Source organism: Columba livia, chromosome 2, assembly GCF_036013475.1.
Source record: "Columba livia isolate bColLiv1 breed racing homer chromosome 2, bColLiv1.pat.W.v2, whole genome shotgun sequence".
In the NCBI taxonomy this organism is placed as follows: Eukaryota; Metazoa; Chordata; class Aves; order Columbiformes; family Columbidae; genus Columba; species Columba livia.
The window spans coordinates 37,124,064-37,150,621 of record NC_088603.1 but is presented as its reverse complement, the minus strand read 5'-3'; the positions used below and the strand labels follow the sequence as shown (position 1 = coordinate 37,150,621).

The 26,558-nt window shown below is 40.7% G+C and overlaps 1 protein-coding gene across 8 annotated transcripts in view; it reads right to left on the bottom strand.

Moving 5' to 3' along the window:
- Positions 1-26,558, bottom strand: part of CREB5 (cAMP responsive element binding protein 5) — a 255,774-nt gene that overhangs the window by 72,145 nt on the left and 157,071 nt on the right. The window lies entirely within an intron of this gene.

Sequence of the window (26,558 nt, the reverse complement as noted above, 5' to 3'; positions counted from 1 at the left end):
ACGCTGTATAACCCTGTGAGAGGATGCAAGAAGTGCTGTTAGGGAACATGAATCAGCTTCTGGGATAAGGTACTCTACACTCTACAGTCAGCTCAGCAGAAAGCTAATCTTGGGGAACTGTGGAGGTGGTGTGAGTGGAATAGCTGTAGTGCAGGAAAAATGAACGCAGAAAATGTATTTAAAGTACACAGCCCCTGACCCATCCTACTCTCTGCTCAAAACACACTTCTCCATGTACCAGCACTCATTCACACAAGAGAACTGACAAATTATTAGGACAGGGTCAAAATAGCATGAAAAGCAGATTCAGTGATCCTTTGAAAAAAGTGAGGAGATGCCAGGCTGAATGTGAGGAGGAGAATTATCTCAGTTTGGTTTCCAGAGGCTGCGCTGACCCCACGAGCAGACCTCACTTCCTGCCTGCCCATCCTCACCATGACTACAGCCCTGCAGAGAAGCTCAAACAGGTCTTCTCTATCTCCTGCCTTAAAGTCCACGTGAGAGCCATCAGACAGAAGGGCTGAGACCCCCATGGTGGGGCTGCTGAGGAGCAGAACATAGAGTTCTGCAGCCCTTCTTGGGGACACACCCTGGCTCAGTCCCCTCCCAGGAGTGTGGGCTGAGACAAGTGGGAAGGGAAGGAAAGGAGAAAGCCCTGGTGTGATCTCATGCCTGTTCTGGGACAAGACTGAGGTGTGCACCCAACCACCTGCTGGAGCTCTGGAGCCCTCTGGATCCACCAGCTCAGACACAGCCTACAGGAACTGTGCTGGCTAACAGGAGCAATGCGTTCGATAGAAATATCACTCAAGTTTTCAGTGGGACCAAAGTAAAACAAGTACCATGACAACAGCCCCCACCCCACTGCGTCATTCTGAGACTGTCCCACATATAGACCCTTTGTACAATTCAGCAGTTTCATAATAAGCTTAGGTGTTAGGCTATTTGACAGAAACTTATTTTGGCCTGACCTATGCAATTTGCGCAAGTGATTCCCAAGGGACTGCACAGTTTGAGTTTTGCTTATATGTTCCAGAGCCAAAAAAATTTCCAAAATTGCTTTAATGAGTTTGGGAATATGGGACGTGGGCAACAGGGAATTATTGGTATTTATTAAAATGGCAAAGAAGCTTCCTTGCTGTCCCCAGTTTCACCTTTAATGCTGCTTTGCGGGTCTGCATATGCTTAACTAGAGCGAAAAAAATCCTCAATACTTCAGGTACTTTTTCTTGCTACACTCCTGCTAGTCTGTGCCCAAGTATGTTTTTGCAAAGAGGTGCAGAGCAGTGAGAGAAACCTTGTGCTTCAAGGTTGACCCTGTTTGTCGAAAAGTCTGCCCGGCTCCTGCCACCAATAAAAGTGCTACATAATACATACCAGATACCATTCCCCATCGGGGAAGCCTGACATTGGCCAGTACTCATGGATACTTCTATGGCTTCCACACTGAATACAGGTCATCGATTAGTATGTGCTTGTGCACATTTAACTCGCACAGAGCTCAGGGAATGTATATGGCACAGAACTGCACAGGCTGAGATATTCCATTTGTCTAAGATATTTCTTCTCCTTCCAAGGACAACATGATCTCTTTTGTTGTTACTTTCTATCCTGCAGCAAAGAAAGTCAGTGAGAGTTTATAATTGTTATTTTTAATGTTGGACACGTTGACTCTGCTCTCCTCTCTTTGCTGAGGAAGTGCTGGCTGTAGCCTGTCAGTCAATATTGCTGACTGAGGGATTTTAATTCCTTGGCACCTGTGTTGCTAAATAAACAGGGCTGTTGGGCAAAAAGCCCACAAATAGAGGACAGATAAGATAGTGAACTGTCAAGTGCTCAACCTCACCGAAAATCTGGCCATCCATGGGTTTTTTCCCAATTTTAAGCATTTTCATCATGTTCCAGAAGAAGCCTGCTGTTGGACGCAATGGGGTCCCAGTCAGCTTTTGTACTCTGTCTCATTGGGTGTACGTGGCCTGGATGGATAGCATTACAGTGGCTTAGTAAAATACCACATGTTAGCAAAGCTGCTGTAACTGACCACGTTGGCTCCCCTCCCTCTGCACCATCATGCTAACACCGTGAGTCATCCTTACTAACATTTAAACAGATGGGCGGTACCCTGCTAAGCCATGGTGACTCGATCATGTTCCATCACATGACTCTACCCAACGATTAAAGATAACTCCACCAATGTAATCAAATAACTATGATATATACTTCACTATGTGCCTTCTTGATTAATACCAAATATTCTGTCTGCTATGATGCAACACCTATTTGACCCAGTTTTCTAGATTGTCTGATGACTAAACACTACTTTTGTCTATTAAAAGACTAGGCTTCCCTTAACTTGTAGTCTTCAAGTACAGTTTCTGCAGATGACAGTTTTCTGCTGAGGTCTCATGAGATTAGGTTCATACTGACCTAGACCACTCAGGGCTACATGCAGGAGAACTAATGCTATTTAAAGTACCACTGCAGTATGCTTTCTATTATGGTAAAGCACTCTGGGTCAGTGGGTCTTCCCATGACCTCTCTCCTGCTCCTTACTCCCCTGCATGTAGTACTTATGCAAGGTCAGCGTGAATACCTCACACTACAACCCAGTTCATTCTACTTTAGTTAGATGTAGTATGGAAAAAAGTAAAACTGTAAGTACATGGAGTTGCACTGGAGCAAAGGAACTCATCTCTTGACTTTCTATGGCCTCCAGACCCAGACAGCTCACCCAGGAGCAGCCCACAGGTGGCTGGTTGTGCTGTGGCAATTTGCCATGTTGGGTCACCCCTGGCTCAGGGATTCCTGCATCATGCTCTATTTGCGCAACATCGACTTGCCCAGACTTTCATCTTCTTTATATATATGTATGTACATTCATATTTATTTATTACAACAGTGCCTAGAAGCTTTAATTTAAAACTGTGGGTGAGGTCCTGCCCCAAAAAGCAGATAGACCAAGGACAAAATGAGGGAGAGTGAGCAGAAGCAACAGGAAGACATGGGTAAATAAGGAAGCAATGGTACCATTATGAATAATGTAATCAGGACTGACCACTGCATACCAGCAGCCTAGACCTTTTCCAGGTACATCAGTACATACATGTGGTTTGGGTGGCTTTCAGGCTGAAGCATCTAAGTAGACTACCATGTTGAGAATGAGCAGTTGGCTACAGTCTACCCTCTGAATGTCTCATGGACAACCAGGTATCATCACAGTTAAACTTTTCATTGCCAAAAAATTCACTGGAGCATGTGGTTTTACAGAACAGCTGCAAACTGTTTCCACAGCAGCTTCTGAGGCCAGAATACCTGATCCAAGTGCTGCCTTTGGCCTTCAATATTTGAAAAATTCAGTCAAGAGGGCAAAGGTGTGGAGGGGATGTTTTAGCCAAGAAAAGTGTACTGACTGGAGGGGTTGCCTCACTTACTGCTGGTCTTCTGTTGTTTGATCCACAATGACATTATTTAAGCCTATCAATCCAAATACAGCTTTCCTCATTTGTGGCCCATTATTCAAGGTGCTCCCTCCCCTTCAAAAGTAGGGCAGTTCTGTCCAGTCTCAATGTATTCATTTGTCATTCAGAGGAGGAAAGAAAAAAACAAACACAAAGGAAAGCAACAATAAAGCATCAGAGAAGGACTTGGAATTCCTCGCATAGTTGCAGGGACCTCACCTGACCTGCCGTATCCCATGTTTAATGATGTTTTAATTACAGCAACACCAAAGAGCCAAGCTTTCCAAGAAGTGGGAGGTTTGTGTCACCAGGTTTTTCAGAGAGCCAAACCATATTCACGGGAAAAGAAAACTGGCATCTAAAATTAATGACTCTCTGCCAAACTAGTAAAGATCCTTGTTTGTATTTCTCAAACTATTCGGATATCTGCATGATGTGGGTAGATTATTATTATCAGTAGCAGACATTTATACTGTGGTGGTGCCCAAAGGTTCCCGTTGGGACCAGGACCCCATTGAGCCTGGCACTGTACAAACATAGATAAGAGACAATTCTTACACAGTGTGTTTACAATCTAGAGACACAAAACAGACGAAAAGTAGATGGAGATAGTACACAGAAGCAAATAAATATGTTAAAGAATCAGAGACAGTTTAGCGGCACCCCTCTGGTTGTTTTTTCATTTCTTTTTATGTTTTTTATTTAAATCATATGCTCAGAAATGAGAGGACCAAGAAAGTTTTAAGGAGGAAGGGAGTAACTAAGACTGAGACACAGGAAGGGCAATACTCTAGAGAGGGAAAACTGTGGCTCAACTTAGAGGATTTGGGAAGCATCCAGACAAAACTCTGCTTTCTGTAGAGATTCTTAAGCAGAACAAGCATATGTTTTCATATATGTGTTACTTTAAGGTTTCTTCCTAGTGTTGGACAAGAAGAGATTACAGGCTGGGAAAGAGAAACTAGCTGATGGTAAAGACACTGGCAAAGTGAAAGTGATGCTTGACACTGTAATGGGAAACTGGAGGACTGAGATAAGATAAGGCTAAGCTGTGAAAAGTCTTAAAGACAAGAAGCTTGATTCAGAAGTGAAGGAAAAGCCAATATAAGTGTTTGAAGAGAGCTGGCACAATTAAGATAACAAGCTATACATTGGCACAGAGGTGGGAGGAATTCAGCAACAAGCATCACAAAAGGAGCAAGATGCAGCAGGCAGATATGAAAGGATATGGGCAAAAGAGATGTTACTTTGCAATTCACTTGATGTCACGTCAGAAGCTGTTCACCAGGAACATAGCAAAGAAATGCATTCTTACTCGCTTTAATTTGCAGGGACAGAACATCTAACTGGAAGGAAGGTATAAATCAAAAAGAAAGGACGGGGAATGGATATGTGTACAGTAAAATACTAGAAACCTGTGGAAAAATGCCTCCAAAATTTGTTCAGAATTCTGTACTTTTCACCTAAGCTTGTAGGAAAAAACACCCCACAAACCAGCAGCCCTGCCACTGTAATGTATTTAGTGGGCCATTTAGTCAATGATAAATCTTGCTTTTAGAAACTCCAATTGTGCTAATGCCACCTATATTTCCTGAACACATGTTTAAGGAACCTCTGTAAATTCAGCATAAGTACAAAGACCAGCAGGTCCTTGGAAGCCTCACAGAACCCATTAACATTTGCCTTTTGGCTCTTACAGGTCTTAGAAACTGCTGGTTTCAATCTTCCCTTCCCTCTAAATATTTCACTGGGTCTTACTGCCTGACCCATTACAAGAAAAATAGGAAAAGCTCAAATGGTTTCTTAGACTACAACCTCCTCAGAGAAGTTTATGTTCTGCACAGTGTTATGCACACAGCTGGAACTCACAAATGATACGTGGAGGATAACGGCATAGTTAAAACAAAACAAGGAAACACTGAGAAAGGCAGGTTCAAGGGATTATAAAGAACCAGCTCATATAAAAACATATTCTTGTAATTAAAAAAATATGGGATAAAAACCTGAAACATAATCATTATTTGATTACAAAAGCAAGCAACGATATCAAACTGATTTGACTGTCATCATGGATCTCCCAGTTCAAGCAGGACCAAAAGCTTAATTCTTCAGTAAAATAAGTTATTTTGCATGACCACAAATAAAGGTTTAACAGTTTTAGTTGAAGAAAAAAGGTGGCAGTAAACATGCCAAATGGCAGCTGACTTAAAACCAGGAATAATAACCGCAATAAAGCTTACACAAACACTTTCTAACATGTCCATTCTATCTAAGGGCCAGGCTTAAGGCTCTAGCCTGGCAAGCGATTGCAAGAAAACTTGAAATTTTAAGGCTCATTGAGGAAAAATCTCAACAGGTTAAACAGTCAGAAAGAAACCTAACCCCAGCATCCAGACAAACAGGACAACTGAACACCAAGTAACTCTTCTGACAGGTTTGTGCTACCTAAAAGTGCTGGAGCCCTCATTTGCACATTGCAGCACTGCAAATGGCTTTTATTTTACTTTCACGACTTTGCATCTGAAAAGAACAGTAGGTGTAAATAGGATGGAGAAAAAGCCCCTTTTACTCTTAAAGGGCTGAGAGGGTATCTGGAGAGCCCTGGATGAGTGCTGACTACCAACAGTTCCCTATAATGGAAATATGGTAAAACTCAATTTAAATTCATTTTCTATTCACCTTTATTATTTGGATCAGTGAAATTTAATAGAAATATTAAGATAAAAGAGCTTTGTAAACCCTACTTTGTAATAAAAATGAAAAACTCTTTTTGAAGTGATTTATTTTTCCTTTTTTTTGTACATTTTTTTTAACTTCCCAAACAAAGCCAAAGTTTGTCTCTGAAAATAAGACGGTGAATTACAGCAAAGTCATGAAAACAAAGAACCAACAGTTTCTCCAGTGCAGGCTTGTTACCATGAGCTAATAATTCCAGACTTTAAGCAAGCTGAGCCTCTTTTTTAATAACTGCATGCCTCTAGGCAAAGTATTTCTACTAAAAATTATTGAGGCATGGAACAAGGCAAGGTGTGTGAGCTAATGTTGGATTGTTCAGTTACTAAACCAACTCCTATAGCAGTGAGCCTGCTCTGAACTGACAGATTATTTCTCTGTATACACTTGTATAAACACACTGCTTAAGGTTGAAATCTGTGTAAGCTTTCTTTTCAATTAAAATGTCAAAGATGACAGCACATGTTTTCACTGTCCTCCAAAGGATGATGGATGCCACGGCAGCAGTTTCATGCCCCTGTGTTTCAAAGATGTTTGCCTGCCTGCATGTCTAAGAAAGATGTATTTGCCACTCTTTTCATATGCCTACAGCCAGACAGGACTGCTATGGAGACCTTATGCTTTCAGAGGCTTAACATCTCTTGAATTTCCCTTCCTCAATGTCCCCTCATCTGCCCCCATCCCCAGTGTTGTAAAAGTTAGAGCAGGAAGGTTGTTGTGCCCAAGGAGGTTGAAAAAAGCATCCTGAATTAAAACACCGGGTGGCTATCCCAGTGGCAGACCTTAAATCCCAGGCTGGTTTCTGATCATGGTCAATTCACTTCAGGTACCTAACTGAAGTACCCACAGAAACAGGGTTGCTGTGGGTAGTCAACAGAAATACACCCCGAAAAGGCGCTTCCAGCAATTTTTCAATCAAAAAATGGGATGAATCAGAATCTTTGCATTTCAGCTCCATATCCATGAAACTGAATGAAACTTTGTCCATCAGTTTCTCATTCATATTAATCAGTCTACAGTTTGTACAAAGCCAAAGGCAGTGGCTCCAAATGTTGCTGGGTCCCAAGACCACGTGACAATACCACTCACAGAACACGTAACCATAATGCTATGGTTGGACCTATAGCATCAATTTGGTCACAATTTTGCCAGAAAAAGACTGACTAGTGAAAACAGTCCTGGTGAGAGAAAAACACTCCAGCATCTGCCACTGGAAGATTTAGACTGTCTAAAGCTGAGAAGACACAACAGTGCTGCATGAACTATGGAAAGTAGAGTTTGCCCACAGTCACTAGTGAGGAAAACAAGTAGGTATACACACGTGAGATGATTTATTTACTGACTTTTTATTACTGAGATCTAAATTCTGCCCTCAACATCAAAAATACTGTAAAAGTAACATATGCTGTAGAAATCTAAAAAAAAATATTTAAGGAAATGCAAACATGATTTCTTAAACAAAAGACCAAACGAGTAAAATAGAAAATTAGAAGCTTGGAAAAGTCTCAGATGAGATAGCAGATCAGTGGCAGACCAAAATCCAGCTCTTAATCCCATCCTTTAACAAGAACACAATAGACGTACTCTGTGTTTTTAATGTTCGTTGCTTCCCTAGCACTTCTGCCATCAGCACATGCTCTCTGCACAGCTCAGAGAGAAATCAGCACTTGTGCATGGCCCACCATGGTCACAGCCCTAAACATGCTCCGTTTCTCAAAGCTGCTCATTGTTGCAGTGGGTGGCAGTGGGGGAGGAGGGAAAGGAGCACATACATTAGGGTGTGCTCCCAATTATCTGTTTAGCAAGTCACCTCCAGGTGTAAAAATATCTTAGAGCTGCCAAATAGCTATATGTCTTCAGTGACCCTCTTCCCACCCCCAGCTCACTTCACTGATTTCCTTGAAACTTTCATAAATATCAAAATGAATATATGCCATTTCCCAGAAGGAACCTTTGCACTGCTTCATCTCTTAAACATGCTAAAAATCCCAACTGACAGCAGTATTAGTACAGATTATGAGAACCATGGGAAAGAGGTGAATTTTGAGGCAAAAAGAATGAAGTCGTGGAGAACTGCTGCAGCTGTACTTCAGCAGAGATCAGTTCTGAGCAGTGCTGACTGCTCTTGTTACTTAAAGAGCTCATGTTGCCTTCTCTGCCTATATGTCAAGAGGAGTCACCACCGACTGAGAGCATCAGTCGGGCAAACAGGAATCCCAAACTCATCTACAGCATTTTTACACAGCTACAGCAAATTTCACTGGAGAGTAGAAACCACAGTAGCTGCTATTTCCTAACAAAGTACCCCAGAACAGCATCTATTACTGAACAACGTGCTCCAGAAATGCCCTGTGCAACGACAGAAGTTGTACAGGTAGCATCTGCTGCAGATTTCACTGACACTTAGATGCTGACATAAGCCAGCAAAGGTTTACAGCAGCATGCAAGGGCAAGAAGTGACAGCTAGTAAAAGTCATGTCCACTCATGTGAAACCATAGATGCACAAGAAAATTTCATTCCCTATGCATGTATGCATGCTAAGAGAGACAGCAAAAAAGGGCAGGCATTGAAAAAATACTGTTTTAATCTTGCAACGAAGTGTATACTGTCATCGTAATTTCCAGTCGCTATCTGTGCCCACTCCCCCCCTTTTAAGTACTGATTCAAGCATGAACCTGCAGCTAATTTTGAGGTTGGAGTTCATTTGTTTTCACATCAATGCAATTAATTTCCACTGGAAAATGCATCTCAGGCATTCAATCAAAATAGGCCTAAAATAATTCTGAAAAGCTCATCTGTCTCCAATCTATATAATGTTTTAAAAATTGGATGCATGCCCTGCAATAACATTGCACTTCACAAAGCTTAAAGCTCTATACTTGAGGGTATCAGTTACATTGAAACTGTAGTAAATTAAAACATCCAGTTTCTGGTTTGCATTGATTTATAAATATCGACAAAACTACTATTGCAGTCATTACCACTTTGGGTGCTCCGAGTTGAATTTTCAACAGTTCAGGGTTATTTTCATTCTATTGTGGCTACAGTAGCCTTTCAAGTTATAGATCAAGTTACAGATAACATGTAAATCTTAAATCTCAGTTTTAAAAATATGCATACAATCCAGCCAGTACTTATAATAAAAAGCAGCAAGTGTAAGTGATCGGTAATGTCAAATACCAAGCACAACTTTAAGACTCTCCAGCTTAAAGCAGAAAGGATACTTACTTAAAATGTTTTAAGTAGGAGGGAGTAGAAACAGGATAGAATATGAATAGGCAAATATCTCTAGGAATTTTTTTTTTCTGGGAATTTGCTGTTCTCTTTTGCATTGTTTTTTGGAATGAAGGAATCAGAAGCATATTCAAAACTTTTCTCATAAAGAGCTTTGCACATTAGTCTACCTGGTGAGCTTCAAAATGTGCTTGTTTATGAGCAAAGCATCACTGAGGAAATACAAACCTGAAAAATAAAGACAGCTCACAAGGTGTAACTCAGTTAACACCGTAATTTGAGAAAACAATAAGAAAAGCATGAACATGTCAACAGCAATAGAGCTAGTTCACAATGGCAGACAGCATGCAGCTTTGACAAAGACAATGGATTTAAACCAATGGGAATCTCACTCATATGCACATATCATATGCACACACACTCCATAAACATACAGTATATAACATACATTACATGTAATTGTAAAACAAGCGTTGACGGTGATCAGTCTTATGCTTCAAAAGAAAACAAAAATCCCCACCCTACAGCTTGACATCTGTGGACTACTACCCAGTAATTTCTCCTGACCCCTGGTGGTGATTAGCTTATGAAGTGAAGCAGGAGGATCACCATAATACTCAGCATTTCTCCTGAAAGCACTGGCCAAATTCTACCCTTGCTTCTCTTCTTGATACCATCACTGAAGCCAATATGCTGATCTGCAGTCCAGCTTTCCACTATTCTTTGCATTTATCATTATTTGCCTTGTACAGCATGTACAGTACAGTTGAGAAAGACAAGGAGAGGTTGATCCTACTGTAGCAGGTGTCCTTTAGCACATGATGCTCTTGCCATTGAAGTCCACAGGGGTGCCGCTAATACAGTAATTTAGAACAAAATCAGGCCAATAAGAATGCATAACACCTATGAAGATATCTTCCTAAATTATACCCTGAAATACTGACTTGTGAGTGTTAATGATACACTACGTTACACTAATAAAATAGCTTTATTTTGCATCTTTACCTTACATTTCTATTTATGTTTCCCCTTTACTGTTTTACAGCTGTTTTTTCATTGTGTTTTTTTGGTTGGTTGGTTGGTTGGGTGGTGGTGGTGGTGGGTTTTGTTTGTTGTTGTTTTTTTGCCTTGAGAGACATGGTGTCTTAAAGAGGAAACATTCTCCCAAACCAGAACTTTTTGCTGAAGTTTAAGACAACATCCACTGCACCAATTTAGAGTAAAGGGCTTAAAGGTAATTAGGCAGTCATGCAAAAATTCAGGTCATCCTGTCAACTTCAAAGAGTCTGTAGTATGAATTAACACACTTATTTTTTTTCTGCTTATTTATTTAATATGTCTTTAAACACGAACTGTAAGTGTTCATGCATACTGTTTGCACTGTTTCTTTTTTGCTCCACTGTCCCTTTGAGAACCTCACTGAAACTGTGCTTTAGCTATAAAACTGCCATGTCAGGGGTAGTAATATAGCAGCAGTATGAGCAGCAGAGTCAAAGACTGAATCTGGTGAGTTTTGAAACTCTGAGGGTACTGGATAACCTTAAGTTTTGCACCTCACAGTTTTCAGCATTACAGTTCGGCAAGGAGGAACCATCTTTGCATAAAATAGTTTGAAAAGACCAGGCTAACCGGGCTAGAAGGACCTTTCTAGCTGCATTTGCATGGTTGAAGTAATGCCACCCGTCTAGACACGGCCCAAGTCTCCTGTAGACATGCAGCTCTGAAAACAGCCCTTCCAGGAACACAAGTGTCGTTTCAATTCGCACCGACTTCCCAATGCTGTGACACCAAACTCCAAAGCACAGCTTTTCACTGAGGTGCCACTATAGCCATTGGAATCAACTGCAGCATTTGAATTAAGCATTTCCAGATTTAAACTGTGGGAACTGGTACCCTGGAGTTGTCAGTGGAAGGCCTCTGACAATGTAATTTGTTTCTCCTGCTGGCCTGACAAAGTCAGAGCATGCTGACATGCAAGAAACATTAGCTGATGGGGTTTTTTTCTTTCTTCTTTTTTTTTTTTTTTTAAGCTGTTTGCTTGGAGCTATTAGGAGGGCGGAGGAAAAGGGCTGTCAGCTTAGGAAGGGGATGAGAAAGAAGACGGTGAATGGAAAGGAAAAGACATGGTCTTTTCTAGATGTCCCCTATAAAATAATCAGAGTGTTTGTCACACACATACCCTGCGACACGCTGATATAGGGCAAGTGAACGTATAAAAAAATGTTAACTCTGCCTAAACAATGAAGTGGCGGCTCCACTCAGTTTACAATAACATCAGATCTATTTGATTTGGCCCACAGGGAGCCAGACACTTGACTGATCTGGTTAAAATATCTCAACAGTCACATAAATAGGCCCAGTCAAAGCCTGTTGCATCACCTGCATTTATTTTTTACTGTTAATATTTAGCAATGGAAGAAAGATACAGATCTGTGCTCTACACACTTGCCATCTCCAACAGTATGATCTCAGCTCAGAGAGCAGCAGGAATTTGCACAGCAGTGAGTATGGCTGAGTTCCAGAGGTCGGCACTTACTCGCTCTGCTCCATGTTTTCTGTTGTTGTTCTGTTTCTTTTTTTTTTTTTTTTTTCAGATAGGAAAGTCAAATATGAAGACTGCAAAGAATAGTGGCAAAGTCAGATTGCAGGTCAGCATGCTTGGTTTTTTTCCAGTCTCTCTGTCTTTTGGAGCCTGGATTTAGCCCTGGTGTTAGCCGACCAGAAAACAAGTCATTAAAATGGCTTATGCACAGAATTTGATGAAAAACTGAGTGTTTAGGAACAATGGTTCAAATGTGTACCTTTTAGACCAACATGGAAACCTGCCTTTCTTTCTCTCTAGCAACAAAATGTCTGAATCAACTTTACACCTCTTATTAATCTGACCTGGTCTATGTAGGATATGTAACAAAGGTAATCTGTGGCTTAAGAGAAGAAATTGAAGCAGTGAATATGCAAGGCACATAGCATTTGGCAGACATATACAACCAGCTGTTTGTTCTTTAGCTTGTGGCTATACATCTATTGGGACATCCCCCACCCCTGTAAAACTTGCTTAGCTCCTGGTCTTATTTCCATTGTAGATTTAATCCTAAACCATGGATAAGCGTAGTATTTAGGGTTTGAAGTTAAGTGTCATTTAGTATCAATTCTGACATCTCCATACATTATAATGAGGTTCTTTTCACAGGGGACTTGGGATCTGATTTTAATTTGTGGTAGGGTTATGGTCACAATAAATGTCTATTTCAAATATATTCATGAGAAGGCCCTAACGCAAATGGAAACAGAAAGTGGCTGTTTTCTTGTAGTTTCAAAGCCATGTATGTAAAACACACAGTGCAGATCTGTTCCACATGGAAAACCATAATTGATCCACCATCACGCCCTGGCTCCTGCCCCGGCAGCCGGCACCCCTGTGCAGAACTGTCTCAGCAGGTTTTATAGCTTGCATAATACAAGAACTGGTTATGAAATCATTAGCACCTTAGCTGAGGCTGCCACAGGGATGCCCCTCCGTGTTCATTGTGAAACGCTTCTTTGGCAGCTGCATCCTAGAGGCATATTTGGATGTTGTTGCTTCAGTATCATAACAGAGTGGGAAGTAAATTAGTATTTTCATGTTCTGCACTTAAGTGTGTGGGGGTGGAGTCTCTCTGGTCCATCTCTAGGCTAAATCTCCCTATTTACACATGCCTGATTTTAGGCATGAAGACCTCTAGGAAGCCCAGACGTCTATAGTCATACTCACAGCCCTATGCAGCCAGTACTGCCAAGGACCTGGGCTGTGCCTAGGGAGGCTGGAACAGACTTCAGCTTCATCAAGCAGCATAGTTTCCAGCAACCCTTGTCCCACAGGCAGCCACAGCTAGAGGTGCTTCAGAGCAGCCCAAATACAGCTGAGGGCTGCCCTGCTGGAGTCCTGGCTTGGGGTACAATGCACAGCCTCTTGGCACTTTTTCCTCCATAAATACAAGATCAGGTGAGCTTAGTCCAAGCAGTTGCAGGTAAATTTGCTTGCGCTTCCACAGGAGAATCTCGATTGCCAACAGAGAGAAACAAAATCCACTACTGGTCACTGAGTAGAGCATCTAGGACCCTTTGGATGTTCCTTATTCCAACCCTGAGACCCTTCTTTCAAGGGTCAGAAATCTTTGTGAACCTTGCCCTTGCAAATGAGTAAGGCAGCACAACTATGATTTGGGTCAAGGACAATCAGTGGCCCTAATTATCTAGGAATACAAATGTAAGAGAAGGGAAAGTTGTGCAACTTGAAGGCAAGTACTTGCGCCGGATCGGGAGTGGAACTTGTTGGAAGGCAGTGAAATTTTACTGACTTGAGCCACCCAGGCTGGTGAAAATACCAGACTGGTATTTTCAAAACTGAGTTCAGTCAGTATTACCAACTGCATGAGATAGAGCACTGAAATAAAGGGCCCCTGTCAATCAGGTTCCTGAGCATTAAGTAAAGCCAGCTTGTGTTGCTGTCTTTCTGAATCAATGCACTGGGTCATGATTTAAGTAATCGAGGTGCTGGGGCTTTTTAAAGCAGCATAAGTAAATAGCTAAGCTTGATGTGTTATAAAAAGCACCACAACAGAAAGGAGAACTTAATGTAGTAATGAAAATCACTTACCCTTAATCATCCCTGAGACAGTGTTTTTACAACACTACTTGATTTATTCAGCTAGCAAACATGCCTCTTTTGACTTTTCTAATAACAGGCCACCTCAGCCATGCTTGTTGGGATTTGAGTTTGGGGTTTGTTTAATCATCATCCCAAGTACATTATTTAAATGTCTTTGATGCCTTTTCTTTAAAAGGATTTGCTTAGCAATAAATCATATTTATTTGCAAAAGTGACCCAAAAAAAATAAATCCTAAACAACCTAAAACATTTCTAGGAAAGTTCAGAAAAATAAGAGGTTCAGTCACAGGTGTGTAACCAGTGTTGCACATTTCTAGAGCGCATTATTGCTTAAAGACTCACTGAAGCCCACATTCATTGCTGCTGACAAGCATGCCACTTGGTGTACAAGATTGTATGAAAGGTTGTTTGCTGCGTGATTTACGATGGTGCCCTTACACCACGCAGGAAGGACTATAAACTACCTGTGCTCCGCTGAGCAACTCCACGCTTCCTCTCACACGGAAGGGCCTCAGCTTTTAGAAAAGCTGGACAATTTCTCAAGTGAGTACACTCTTGTGACACTGAGGCTAGCCAGACCACAAACTATTTTATTATGTTGTGCAAAAACCTATGTGCAAAAAGAACCCTCTTTAATTAAGATAGAGCAACCAGCACTGTGGTTGTAATTACCTTGGACTGCTTTACCCACGGGCATAATGAAATAAAATTGGGCTCACTATATTTTTGTTTTTAAACTAAGTAAACTCAAATTAATTTATTCAACTCAAACCAGACACGTTTCTCTTTAAAAGGAAGGCATATATGGTTGGAGGGGCTGGTGCAGGAGGCAGAGTGACATGCAATGATGACTGTGAACTGCAAACTGCTGGCAAAACATTTGGCTTGCCGTTGGTCCGTGGCCAGTATTTTCCTTTGTTAATGAATCCCACATCTTTTCTAAGTTAAGCATTTTTTTCTTCTCCCCCCTCATTTTATTTGAAACATATTTTAGATTTTTTGTTTTTATGACGTCGTGGAACATGATACAGCCCGCTCCTAACCCCGAATATGGGAAAATCAATTAAAATTTTGACATTAGGAGCTATGATATAAACATATGGTTCAACTGCTCAGACTTCTTTTTAAGCAATGTACCAAGGATCAACACAAAGTGAACTAACTAAATGAGAACCTCACATTGTTGAATAAAAATTACACCAGCTGAAAATGTATTACAGCCAGAACCTTGCTATTCATGAAACACAACCCCCCCCTGCAAATTTGGCAGGTTTTGGCAGATTTTCTCTTAGACTTAGGATTACATATTTTTTACTTGTTTTATTTTCTGAGGAAACTTAAAAAAACTTTAAAAAAAAAAAATCCTGAATGTTGCGTTTAATATTTAATACTTTTTGTCTCACCCAAAGTACCTTCATTTTATGACTTAAAGAATGCAACTTTAAAATGGAGTTTTATGGGCTTCCTCATTAACTTCTGACTCTTCCTTGAACAAAATAGAAGAAAAAACAACTGAGAATTTTCTCATCTGAACAGAAACATGATTTTCAAACACAAGGAACATTTTGGGCCTCCAGTCATACCTGCCATACTGACCACTAGTTCTCAGGACTATGTGCAAATGAAACCCCCTATAGCTCCCTTTGGTATTTCAAATTATTAAAAAACCCAGACAGACAAAATGATAAGTCACTGAAACTCCAGGGAATACAGGCACCGAACAGAAGATTTAACTCTTTAGGTCACCATGCACAAGATTCCCACTGAAGCAAAAATGCTCTTTCCCAGAGGTCTTGCATGATTGGGAACGGTATTACAGGCAGCTTAAAGAGGAGAGTTATTTTTAACCTGTCGCTGGCAGGAAAACCAGTTTTTTCAATCATCTTCTATGGACATCTAGTCTCCAATCCTGCAAGCATCTAGCTACATGAATTTACATGCCCTCCTTTAATATTCTTGAGTTTTACAAACCTTGCAAGATTTCTTCAGCCACTGTAACGCGTAGCTAGTTCTACTGATGGCAGAGATGATGAAATTATAGCACGGTGAATTGCTGGCCCTGCAAACCCACACCGAGTGAGGACAAAGATACACTGGAAAAAATTAAGTTGCAAAAGCTTTTTCTGCACCAATCCCTTTACCTTTTGCAGCGTGAATGATCCTGTGCTTGCGTTAGAAATGCCAAAAAGCTTTTTCTGGAGGCTCCCAGTATCAATTCAAACTCCAAAGTTATATGAGGATAGAGACTTCAATTATCTAGATTATGTGTGAGTTAAACATAGTCTATCACAGTGAATTCACTTGCATTATAACATGTGATTTACACAGAAAAGTGCAGCCAAACTCAAAAGTTAGAGCTGGACTTTTTTCCCCCCAGTCAAATAAGAAATTTACCAAAAGTAGCACTTTCAGGTTGACCAGAATTATTAAATTCACTAATAAATTACATTGAATAAACCTTACAAGTGAAGAAGAACGGATATTTGGAAAAGCATAGCTTTTTAACATTTCTAAACGTTTCAGTTTGAAATGACATATTAATTTGGAAATTTACCCAGCTCACTTTAAACAGTTAATTTTCTTGTAAATGTGAAAATTTTTTTCTCCTTTTTTTTTCAAAGCATAATTAAGAAATTAAGTCCTATTGAATTAACCTCAATTATTATTGTTAATGTCAGTCACTAAATCAACAAGTTTGTTTTTCACGTAGAACTAGTTACTGTTACAGCTCACCTGCCACAAGCACACCAATGACACAAAAGAAACCTTAAATCTGTCAGTTTTTCTTCATTTCCTCTTCTGTTAAAAACAACCTAACATTCCAACTCACTCCTCTCTTTTATGTCTTCTCTCCCAGATTTTTTCTAATCGATTTTAACAGCTAGTTAAAAAGCTGAATATCACTATCAACGTATTAATGAAAAACAGAACTAACACCGATATTTTCAAAGCTATCTTACTTAAAGATTGGTTAGGTTCATTCATAAATTAATCAGGTAGGAATGCTGTTTTCAGGGCAAAGGGAAAAATAATATATTCTGCAGGAAAGTATTGGACTTTTTGTTTTGTTTTCCGAGGGGATTAGCTCTTCCAGCCAGGAAGTTTTACTACGCGTCGAGATTTAGTGATTTGCTCTCTGTCCGACAGTGGTGCAAAATCATCTTTGACATTTACCAAAGCGTCAGGCGCAGCACTTTAAAAGGACAAAGCTTGTCTTGATTACAAGAAAAGAGGATGCAAACAAGGTGAATGCATTGCAATAAAGAACGTGCCAGCGGCATAGTGAGAGCCGGGCTGTGTGCTCTAGGACTGCACTTCTGGAAACTTCATAAATATGAACAGTATTTTTCTCTAAGCCTTTTAGCTCAAGCTGAATGTAAGATTGAGTCAGTGTCATTGCACAGGCTTTTGTCAGTGAAAAGTCATGTTCAGTGACTGTTCCTCAGGTTTTATGTTATATTCCATAATAAATTATTAATTTGGTAATAATAAAATAACTGAGCATGCAGAAGGGCAAGGCATGATTTTATATGTGATATTAGTGACAGCATATTGGATAGTCATTAGTTAATGGACAAATACAAGCAGAAGATAAGGTATATAGGGAGTTCATTGCAAAAAGGCATTAATGTGCCATTACTTTTACAGTGGGAACAGCTTTTGCTAGCTAAGTTCCTGTAAAACATACCTTTTAACTTACAGGGATACTAGCAAATGGATCCCTCACATGGTGATGGACAACGCTTGTCTCCCAGTTTTGCAAAATATGCTGAAATTTACCACAAAGATCCAGAAGTTTGGTTTGTTATGATTTAATTCCCCTATTTTTGTAAACAGGGAAAAAAAAAAAAAGAGTGGTACTTTAAACAGCTGACTGGTTTGGAAATACCTGAGAGATGCTTTTCTCATAGCATTTTATAGTTCTGTTGTAGTTCTTGACTATAAGCAGAAAATTCAGATGCTTATTCGAGCAGGGAACAAGAATTCATTTAGCTATCTATAACTGGAAAATATATTAGGCTTCATTTTGGCTAATATTTCAGCCAAAAATGGCTGGTTATCAGTGGTTCTTCATGTATTTATCAAACATCTCCTAAAACTTAGGTGATCATCACTTACAGCCTGGTGGGAAAGATAGAAAGTATCTTGAAGAACAATTAATTCTCTCCTCAGTAGCAGCAATTCAGAGTCCACAGTTACACCTCTTAACATGACATGTACGTTCTTTACTTCTCAAAACAAGGTGGGCATAAGCAGGCACAGGACATGCTTTAGATGACATTATATTCTTATCTCACCATTTGCTTTTTTTATTGCTTTTTCCTCATCAAAATTCTTCCTGCTTCCCCACCCTGTACAGAAAGCCAGTGCTGCCATCATTGCCCAGTGCAGGACCAGAGAACGATTTCAGTCGGAAGGCACCTCTGAAGGTCACCTTGTCCAACCTCCTGCACCAAGCAGAGCTAAGTGCTGTATCAGAGCAGGCTGCTGGAGGCCTTTTCTAGACAAAACGTGTGAAAATCTCCAGCAACTGTGACCACACCTCCTCTCTGCAGCCCGCTGCTGTGCCTTGCCATGCTCCTCCTGCAAGAAACTTTCTTTCGTTAGGTCCCACGGGAACTTCTCTTGCTGAAACTTGTGACTGTTGTCTTTTGTCTTCATGCTGCAAAATGGGGCAGACCCCGTCTCCTCTCTAACTACCCTGTAAGTAGCTGAAGGCTGCAGTTAGATTACCTATTAACTGTCTTTTCCCCAAGCTAAACAAATGGAGTTCCTCTGCTCTCCAATTCTCCTGATGCTCGCTCCCTTCAGTCTAGGGATGATGTCTGTCATAGTATCAGTGCTCTGTGCAACTTACCCACCTTCCTCTGCTACAGTGCCATAAGTCTTCACAGGCTCACCCAGGAACATATACACAGTTTTTTGGGTGCCCATTTGCTCAGAGCTATTCAACAATCCAAACAGATTTTACCTTAAAACGCCCAAGGTTTTGGCTGGGTGCAGAGATTTTTTTATTCTCCCCACAACAGAGATCTTTTTAAGTCTTTTGGGGGTTGTTTGGGTGAGCCCAAATATCTGACCCTGAGCCAATCATTTAATTATTATACCTAATGTTTGTCCTGTTTGATAGTTACTATGCACAGGAGACACATACCAACGCAGATGTGCTGCCGAAATCCAGCGCCCCTGTGCTCAATGCTGCATGGGGAAGCTGCAGACTCATACTCTTCCTACATTCAGCCCAATCCAACCTACACTCCAAAAAGCCCTCTTCTTGGAGCACTGCTTCTTTAAAACAAGTCTCCCTGAGATAAAGAACTATCTTTTAAGGAAAAACAAAAAAGGAGACATTAGATAGCGTTGCTGCTGGCTGTGCTATCTATCAGCCAAGAACTTGTCTCGCACACCAGGTGAGACTGAAGTATAAAACTCTGGAATGTAACACATGTGATTGCCAGAGTATTGTTGTTTGGTTTATCATTTGCTACTCTTCACGCTTTCTGGGCATTTACCCACAGAAACAAATCAGAAGTAACAGAAAAATTTAGAAGAGACACTGGCCATCAAACAGAAAAGAAAATGTACAAAGCTTACTAATCTTTCAGCGTATGGCAAGTGAGAAACTTATTCTCTTTCAACACATTTTTAAATAAGAACAACAAAAAATTCTTAGCAAAAACAACTACCAATTTGGAATTGAAAGCATTTTCTCTTGAAACAATTCCCAATTTCCCCTGAAACAACTGGTATTTGTCAAAAGCCCAAATTTTAACAATTATTGAACCTTGTTGGAAACTTTTCAATTAAATGCATTTCACTTTTCTAAATAGATCTTCACAAATCTGTGATTTTCCAGCTAACTCTATACTTAGTTGGTTTTTTGTTGTTTTTTTGTTTGTTTGTTTGTTTTTTGTTTTTTGTTTTTTTCTGTAATATTCATCTATTTTCTCATTATATTTTTATAAATGTTGCTGGTAAGGTTCTGTACTTTTCCTGGTGTATGCTGCAGCTCTTTCACAAAATCTTGTCAAAATACTGTAAGGTAAAATAAAAGGCTAAATTAACTACTAGAAGGAAATTAGCTACATTTTGTTTTCTCATTCGACATCTTACAATATCCACTGAATTGCAAGAGCTGCATCACGTTTTGCTCTGAATGGAAAAAGTTCTATACTGCACAAGATTAGCAAGTGAAAAATTGAACAAAACACTTATTGATGCACAACAACGTCCCCATTTAGCTGTTGTTCAAACTTTTGCCCAAGATTTGGTTTTACATTCTGAAAAACCTTGAAACGGGAGGTAGAGCTGAGGGGTGCTAATATGGTTTCAGTTTCAAAACGAAAGAATCAATGTATATATCAAATGTATATACCTACAACAGCGCCTTAAGTCATACAAGTTGGAATCTTATGTGATAAATTCTTTCTGATAGCATTCCTTAGGAACAACAGAAGTCACATTTGCCTTGCAGCCTCAAATATATTTGAGAGTGTAGGCTGACTGTATACATATACAGATCCATGCATACAAGGAATTCTGTACTAAACTGCACTTTGTGCACCACATCCTTGCTTCGTGCAAATGGCCACAGGAGATATTTGTCAACACTGGATTCCAATGGTAAGGTATCTGTTGGTTCAGGAAATCTGTAAACTCAGCCTTTGTTTAGTGGTTTGGTTGGTTGGTTGGTTTTTTGGTTTTTGTGTTTTTTTTTTTTTTTTTTCCTAGGTGAATTTACAAAACAAAACTAAAAAGTGTTCAGAGCAATGAGAATTTCTGAAGTCCTGTGAGTGACGCTGCAAGAGAAGTACGGCTCACACCCTTGGCTGCGGTGAAAGAAAAGTTCACTTCAATCCAGAAAACAAATGACAACAAAGAACACAACATTGGAACTTTTATAATGTGATACCCCATGCCCTCAAACTGAGGTCAAGAGAGGACCTGGTCCAGTAAAGTAATATTTTTTTCTCTTCTGTTTTTTAAGACTCAGTTTGGAAAAAACTACCTCATGTTAAAACTGACATATAAAATTACTGGTGTTCATGGGCTTTTCCAGTGTGGCAAAACATTCTGCTGGTATTATTTTTGACAGGGCTCGTGATAACTAGCTGACATTTAGAGAGAATGTAATGAAATTTTATTATTGTTTTGCTGCTGCTAATGGACACAGATTTATTGATCTCTAGGAAACAGTGCCTATTTGAACCACATTGGCCCATATTCTTTATGGTCAAGGAGCAGCAGAGAAGCTGTAGATATCTGCAGTAAAACCCTTTACCTTATTATTTATACGAATACATCTTGTATTCATACTAATAAAGAGCTTTAATGTGTTTGACTTAATATGTTTGACTAATGGCTGCAATTTGGAAAACATCCTGTGATGCTCCTGAATGAAGGACATTTTGTTAAAATAAAGATCACCACACAAATACAGGTTGTGCTGATCTGAGAGATTGCAACTCTCACTCTCGACTAGTGAGTTTACTGAGACAATATCGGATTTTATTATAACGTGCAGAAATCCTTTAGTAAATTTTAAGTTAGATGTTCTCAGTACAGTTATTCATTTTAACATAAGAAGCTGATGCTACAAGGAAACATCAGGACATAAAATAAAGAATGGAAGTGGGGATGGAATAAACAGTGTTCTGCTCAGTAAATGATACTTTCCTGGCTCTGTCAGGATCCAAAAGCCCTAAAAAGCAAAATGTGTGTCACTGGGGCTGAAAAATAATTCATATTATTTGACAATCGAGGCCTTAAAAATGTGTTTGGAGGAAGCGGGGAGGGAAGATGGCAAGCACCACAACACAGAAATTCCATGCCACGTTTAAAAACAAACACAAGCACCCACGTAGAGAGGAAATGGCCCGTTAATAAGGATCCAAGGCTCATCAGCCTCTGCAATCACTGTGGCTGAACAAGTAGTTTTTCAGGAGGGCACATCCTGAATTCAGAGATGTTGAAAAATACGTGGGTGCTCAAAGGAATGGAAAGAGGATAGTTTTACAGACTTCAACCAGAGCCTGTCAAAGCAGCACTCCCATTCACTGCAATAAGCATTGGATCAGGTTCAACATCCAAACGTAGTCCTCCCTCACTAGAATTGGCTGGTCACGTCGGAAACTGTCTGGGCAAGGTACCCCACCCATAAACAGAGCGCTTGGGGAGAGTATGGTAGTAAGCAACAAATAGTTTGTCTCTTTGCCAAGATTAGGGGTTGTGTCTCCTACTCGTTCACCCTCTGAGACAATAAAACGAGGGCTATAGTATGGTAATCTCTATGAGGCAATCTAAGAAGGAATGCCACATGAATGAGGAGCAAGAGGATAAAGGTTCCTTCAATATTGATGTCAAAAGTGGAAGAAATGAGTAAATGTTGGGGTACAGAAAGTCACTAGCAGATAGATGCAGTGTGTCCTTCAGCTCTTTTCTGTGGGATCATATAAGTAGAAAGAGGAAGAGAAAGGAAATACAACCATGAGTGTGTAAAGAAGAGTTCCACTACAGGAATTGTCACATCAGCTAGGTGGAAGACAGAGACATGCAAGTCCATTTGCAGGAGAAAGAGAGCATAAACACAGTTAAGTGGATATTAATGAACACTAAACAAGGATGGCAAGCCTGCTCTGAACTTACAAATCACATCCGCATTAATACCAAATGAGCTCATTAAGATTAACATTATTATGATGAGTATCAAAGGGATTAAAAGAGATTATGGCAAATAAGAGAGTCAGATAGGAATGAGATGTAATTACCTTCATATCTGGTTTATCTATAGCTGCAGAGAAAGACCCAGCATTCATTTCACACTGGAGGAACCTAACTCATATTTTGATCTGAAGTGTAATTTTCGGCAAAGCTGATCTCAACATTTTGGGCTGAACATGGCCCGGGCATGTGCAGGATGAACAAAAGAATGGTGGGAAGGTGAAGAGAGAGAGATGGGCAAGTGCAGAGGAGGCCCAGTCCTGCCCCAGCACCTCAACCAAGTGCCAGAAACAACTTGGTCTTCATGATCTCCATGTCCAAAACACAACATGAGGCCAGCGTTGCAATCACCTCTGCCCAACATCTGGCCTACTCTGATTGAAGCACTCACCACGCCAACTCTGAAAACTTCATTGGGCTTCACAAATATCAGCCAAGTCTTCAAAAAATGTTTCAGGGAAATAGTCTTACAACAGAGACAGGAAAATTGAGGAATACAGGGACAGAGGGATCAAATTCAGTGAAATAAAAACAAGCTCCATGATATTTTACGTCTTGCTTTTGTACTGCAACCTGCAGAGCCAGTAATTCTTTTGTGCATGCAGAGACCAACTAAGGAGCACCAAATTATGGCTTAAAATCACGGAGCAGGTATCCTGCCAATGCAGACACTCAATGATGAAGGTGGAAATGTTACTTGGGATCTTGGTGGGGAAGATTTACCGGGACTCTTCCAGCCGGGCTCTGCTCTAAGCGGATTGCCTCTCTTCACAGGCCGGCTGCGGACAGTTGGCTCTCCAGCGCAAACATCGCTTCCTAGCTCTGCTGTGTTTGGCGTCTGGTTTGTTTGACAGGTTACATGTGCTTCTGAATATACCTTCTGATGCTCATTTTCAGAGTGCTGTTAGTTTCTCTTGGCTGCTGTTTAAAAATGAAGTCCCTGAAGATATCATCCTTCAATAAGAAAATCCTCTTGCCAGAAGGTCTGGCTTCAAACATGTTGGGGCTGACTGTCAGAGTTGTTGACCTCTGACCATGGAGCTGTAAGTCCACAGCCATAACCTGCACATTGAATCCAAGGTAGTGCATGATGGACAGCTAGCACTGGAATAATTTAAAATGGGAAGCTACTTTCATTTTTTTGTTGTCCAAGATGAATGTGCATTTGAAAAGCACCTGTCAGCTACAACTGGAAATGTCTGCCTTTCATCAGGACAGTTATATCTCATTAATTATATATTTTGTTGCTTCAACAGGAGATATGCATACACACACATACATATGTATGCATATGGAATTTACAACTACAACTTTTCGAAAGAAGCGTTTAAAACTGTTTTTTCTGTGGTGCTGTGCTGAAATCAGTTAAGTAGCAGAAATAAATTGTAGCTTAGAGTTGTAATGCACTTCGGGAAGTGAAGAAGTATTTACATCTTTACACCCTCTACCTAACTTTGTCAAGCACGAATCAGCAGGGTGGAGAAGATGAAGTTTCTTCATGAAAGTCATGAGAACAAGGCAGGGTCATCAGTCAGTCCAAACTGACTGAAGCACCAAGATGCGCTCCTTTGCTGCCCTCCCAGCCAGGGGACATGCTGAGAGCTTGTACCAGACAAGGGAGACTCCAGTCCCCAGGGGAAACCTGATGCCCAAAGACTTCCAGACCTTGCTGCATAGCATATTTTATATGTGATTTTATAAGAGAAAGTGCAAGAATGCATTTCTGTGTAGGCAAAGAGGGAATGTGACAAAGTCTGTCATCCTCTGTCCAGTATCTTGACAACATAGCTAACACTATCCTAGAACAACACTGATGGACTTTTCGCACACAAAGTCTCTAGCCAGAAAAGGCAGGAAGGGAAAGAGTGAAGACAAGTCCACCCCAGCACCCGAAGTGGGCAGGCAAAGGGAAGAATCTACTCTGCTTTACTCTGATGGTCTGTGAAGCGGCACTTCCCAACATTTCTAGGAGAAAATATGAGTCAGAAATCCTACGGGAACTCCTGCAGCAGCACAGCTCCCTCTGCAACCCACACATCCTCAACAGAGCACTGCACAATCTAACCCATATGGTATAGCTGCACTGCGACGTTGGCCGGAGCCGGGTGCGGCCTTACGATAGACTCTCAAATGATAAAAGTTTGGCACATGAGCAATTGTTTGTGCTTCAGCAGTTGACTGAGGAGCTTGTAAATCAGGGCATTTAGGAAAACCTGTGAGTAAAGTGCAGGGACATAACAGGTAGACACAAGATGCATTTGCAGAGGGCTACCAGAGGGAAAGGAAGGCAGGAGCTGGTCAGGGGCTCTTGCCTTGTTCAGATGGAGATGGGGAGGTTTTGCCACCACCACAGAACAACACAATTTTGTATTTTGCTCAATCAAGCCCCAATACAGATTGTAAAAAAAAATAAAATAATAATAATCACCAAACCCTCAGGAGTATGTTTAAGGCTATCATTAGAAAGCCAAGCAAATCTCTGATCCACTGCTGATCCAGTGGACGTGAATACAGTGCTTTCCTCCAAGAGAGAAATTCCCTGAAGGAGGCACTTCCAAGAGCAGCATCTTAGGACCAGACAGCTCTTGACACAGAAACCTGATGCAGAGCTCCTCCAAGCAGAACGGGTATCCTGAGGACACCAATGCACACCTGGTATTTCGCATTCATCCCACATTTAAACACAAGCAGTGCCCGAGCAGGAGTTTAGTCGGTGTTAAACTCTGCATGGCCTACCCTAAGGGTAATGTACTCTCGGTGAACTTGGGGAAGAGGTACCTTTACTCCCTCCCCCCTAGACCTAGAGGCTGTTAGTTACATGGAAAAAAAGGCTTAAAGGTCAGTAGAGGGACAGACAGGTTTAATAAGACAAGTACAGTGCTGTCCCGCAGAGGAAACCCACGTGGGCAGATGCCGCAACTCTCAGGTAGTTCTGGAGAGCAGAGCCATGACAGGGACAGGACCTGCCGTGCAGTATGGGGACCTCAGCGGTCCCAGCAACAGCAAAAGAGCAGCCCATCAAATAAGCGATGAGCCCGGGGTTAGCTAAGGATCAGAACGCTGCTGACAAGTGTTAGGAATGAAATGCTGAGGCTCCTCGGGATGAGCTCTGTAAACTGCCTCTCTTAAATGTTTTATTTTCTACAGCAGATTTCCAACAGTGGGAGCTTTTTCTCACTCTGCCAGGCAGAGGCTGAATCGCTCTCTTCCTACAGTTTCAAATTCTCCAGTTATACTCTAAGAACCACCCTTTTTTTCCTTTGCCTTTCTCTTTTCTTTTTGCTCTCTCCAGGCTTTTCATGAAAGAGACACCAAGTTTCAAGCCGTTTAAAAATATCAAAAAACCCTGGTGGAAAATAATTTACAGCTGTGATAATATCACATTTTTTTAAATACCGTAATATAATTTTTTCTTTTAATAATAAAAGATAAAAAAAGGGGAGTCTGTGAATAATTAGAGACTGCAGTCTGAAGCCAGTTACAGTCACTGCAATTGATAATAAACTTAAAGACCCTTGACAGCAGGTAAATGCTTTGCAACCCTGACCCCCTTCCTCTCACATTACTTAACAACCCTGCAGTTCCAGCATTACATCACCGTCCAAGCGATTGGTTCCTGCATTTTAACTCTCTCCGTGTCTCCTCCGATTAGTAGCAACACAATGATGGGGAAAAACAAAACAAACAAACAGCAAAAAAACAACAGCACAACAAAGTACCAAACTTCTCTCAAGTTTGCTGTGCTCCTTGTTTGGGTTTGGTT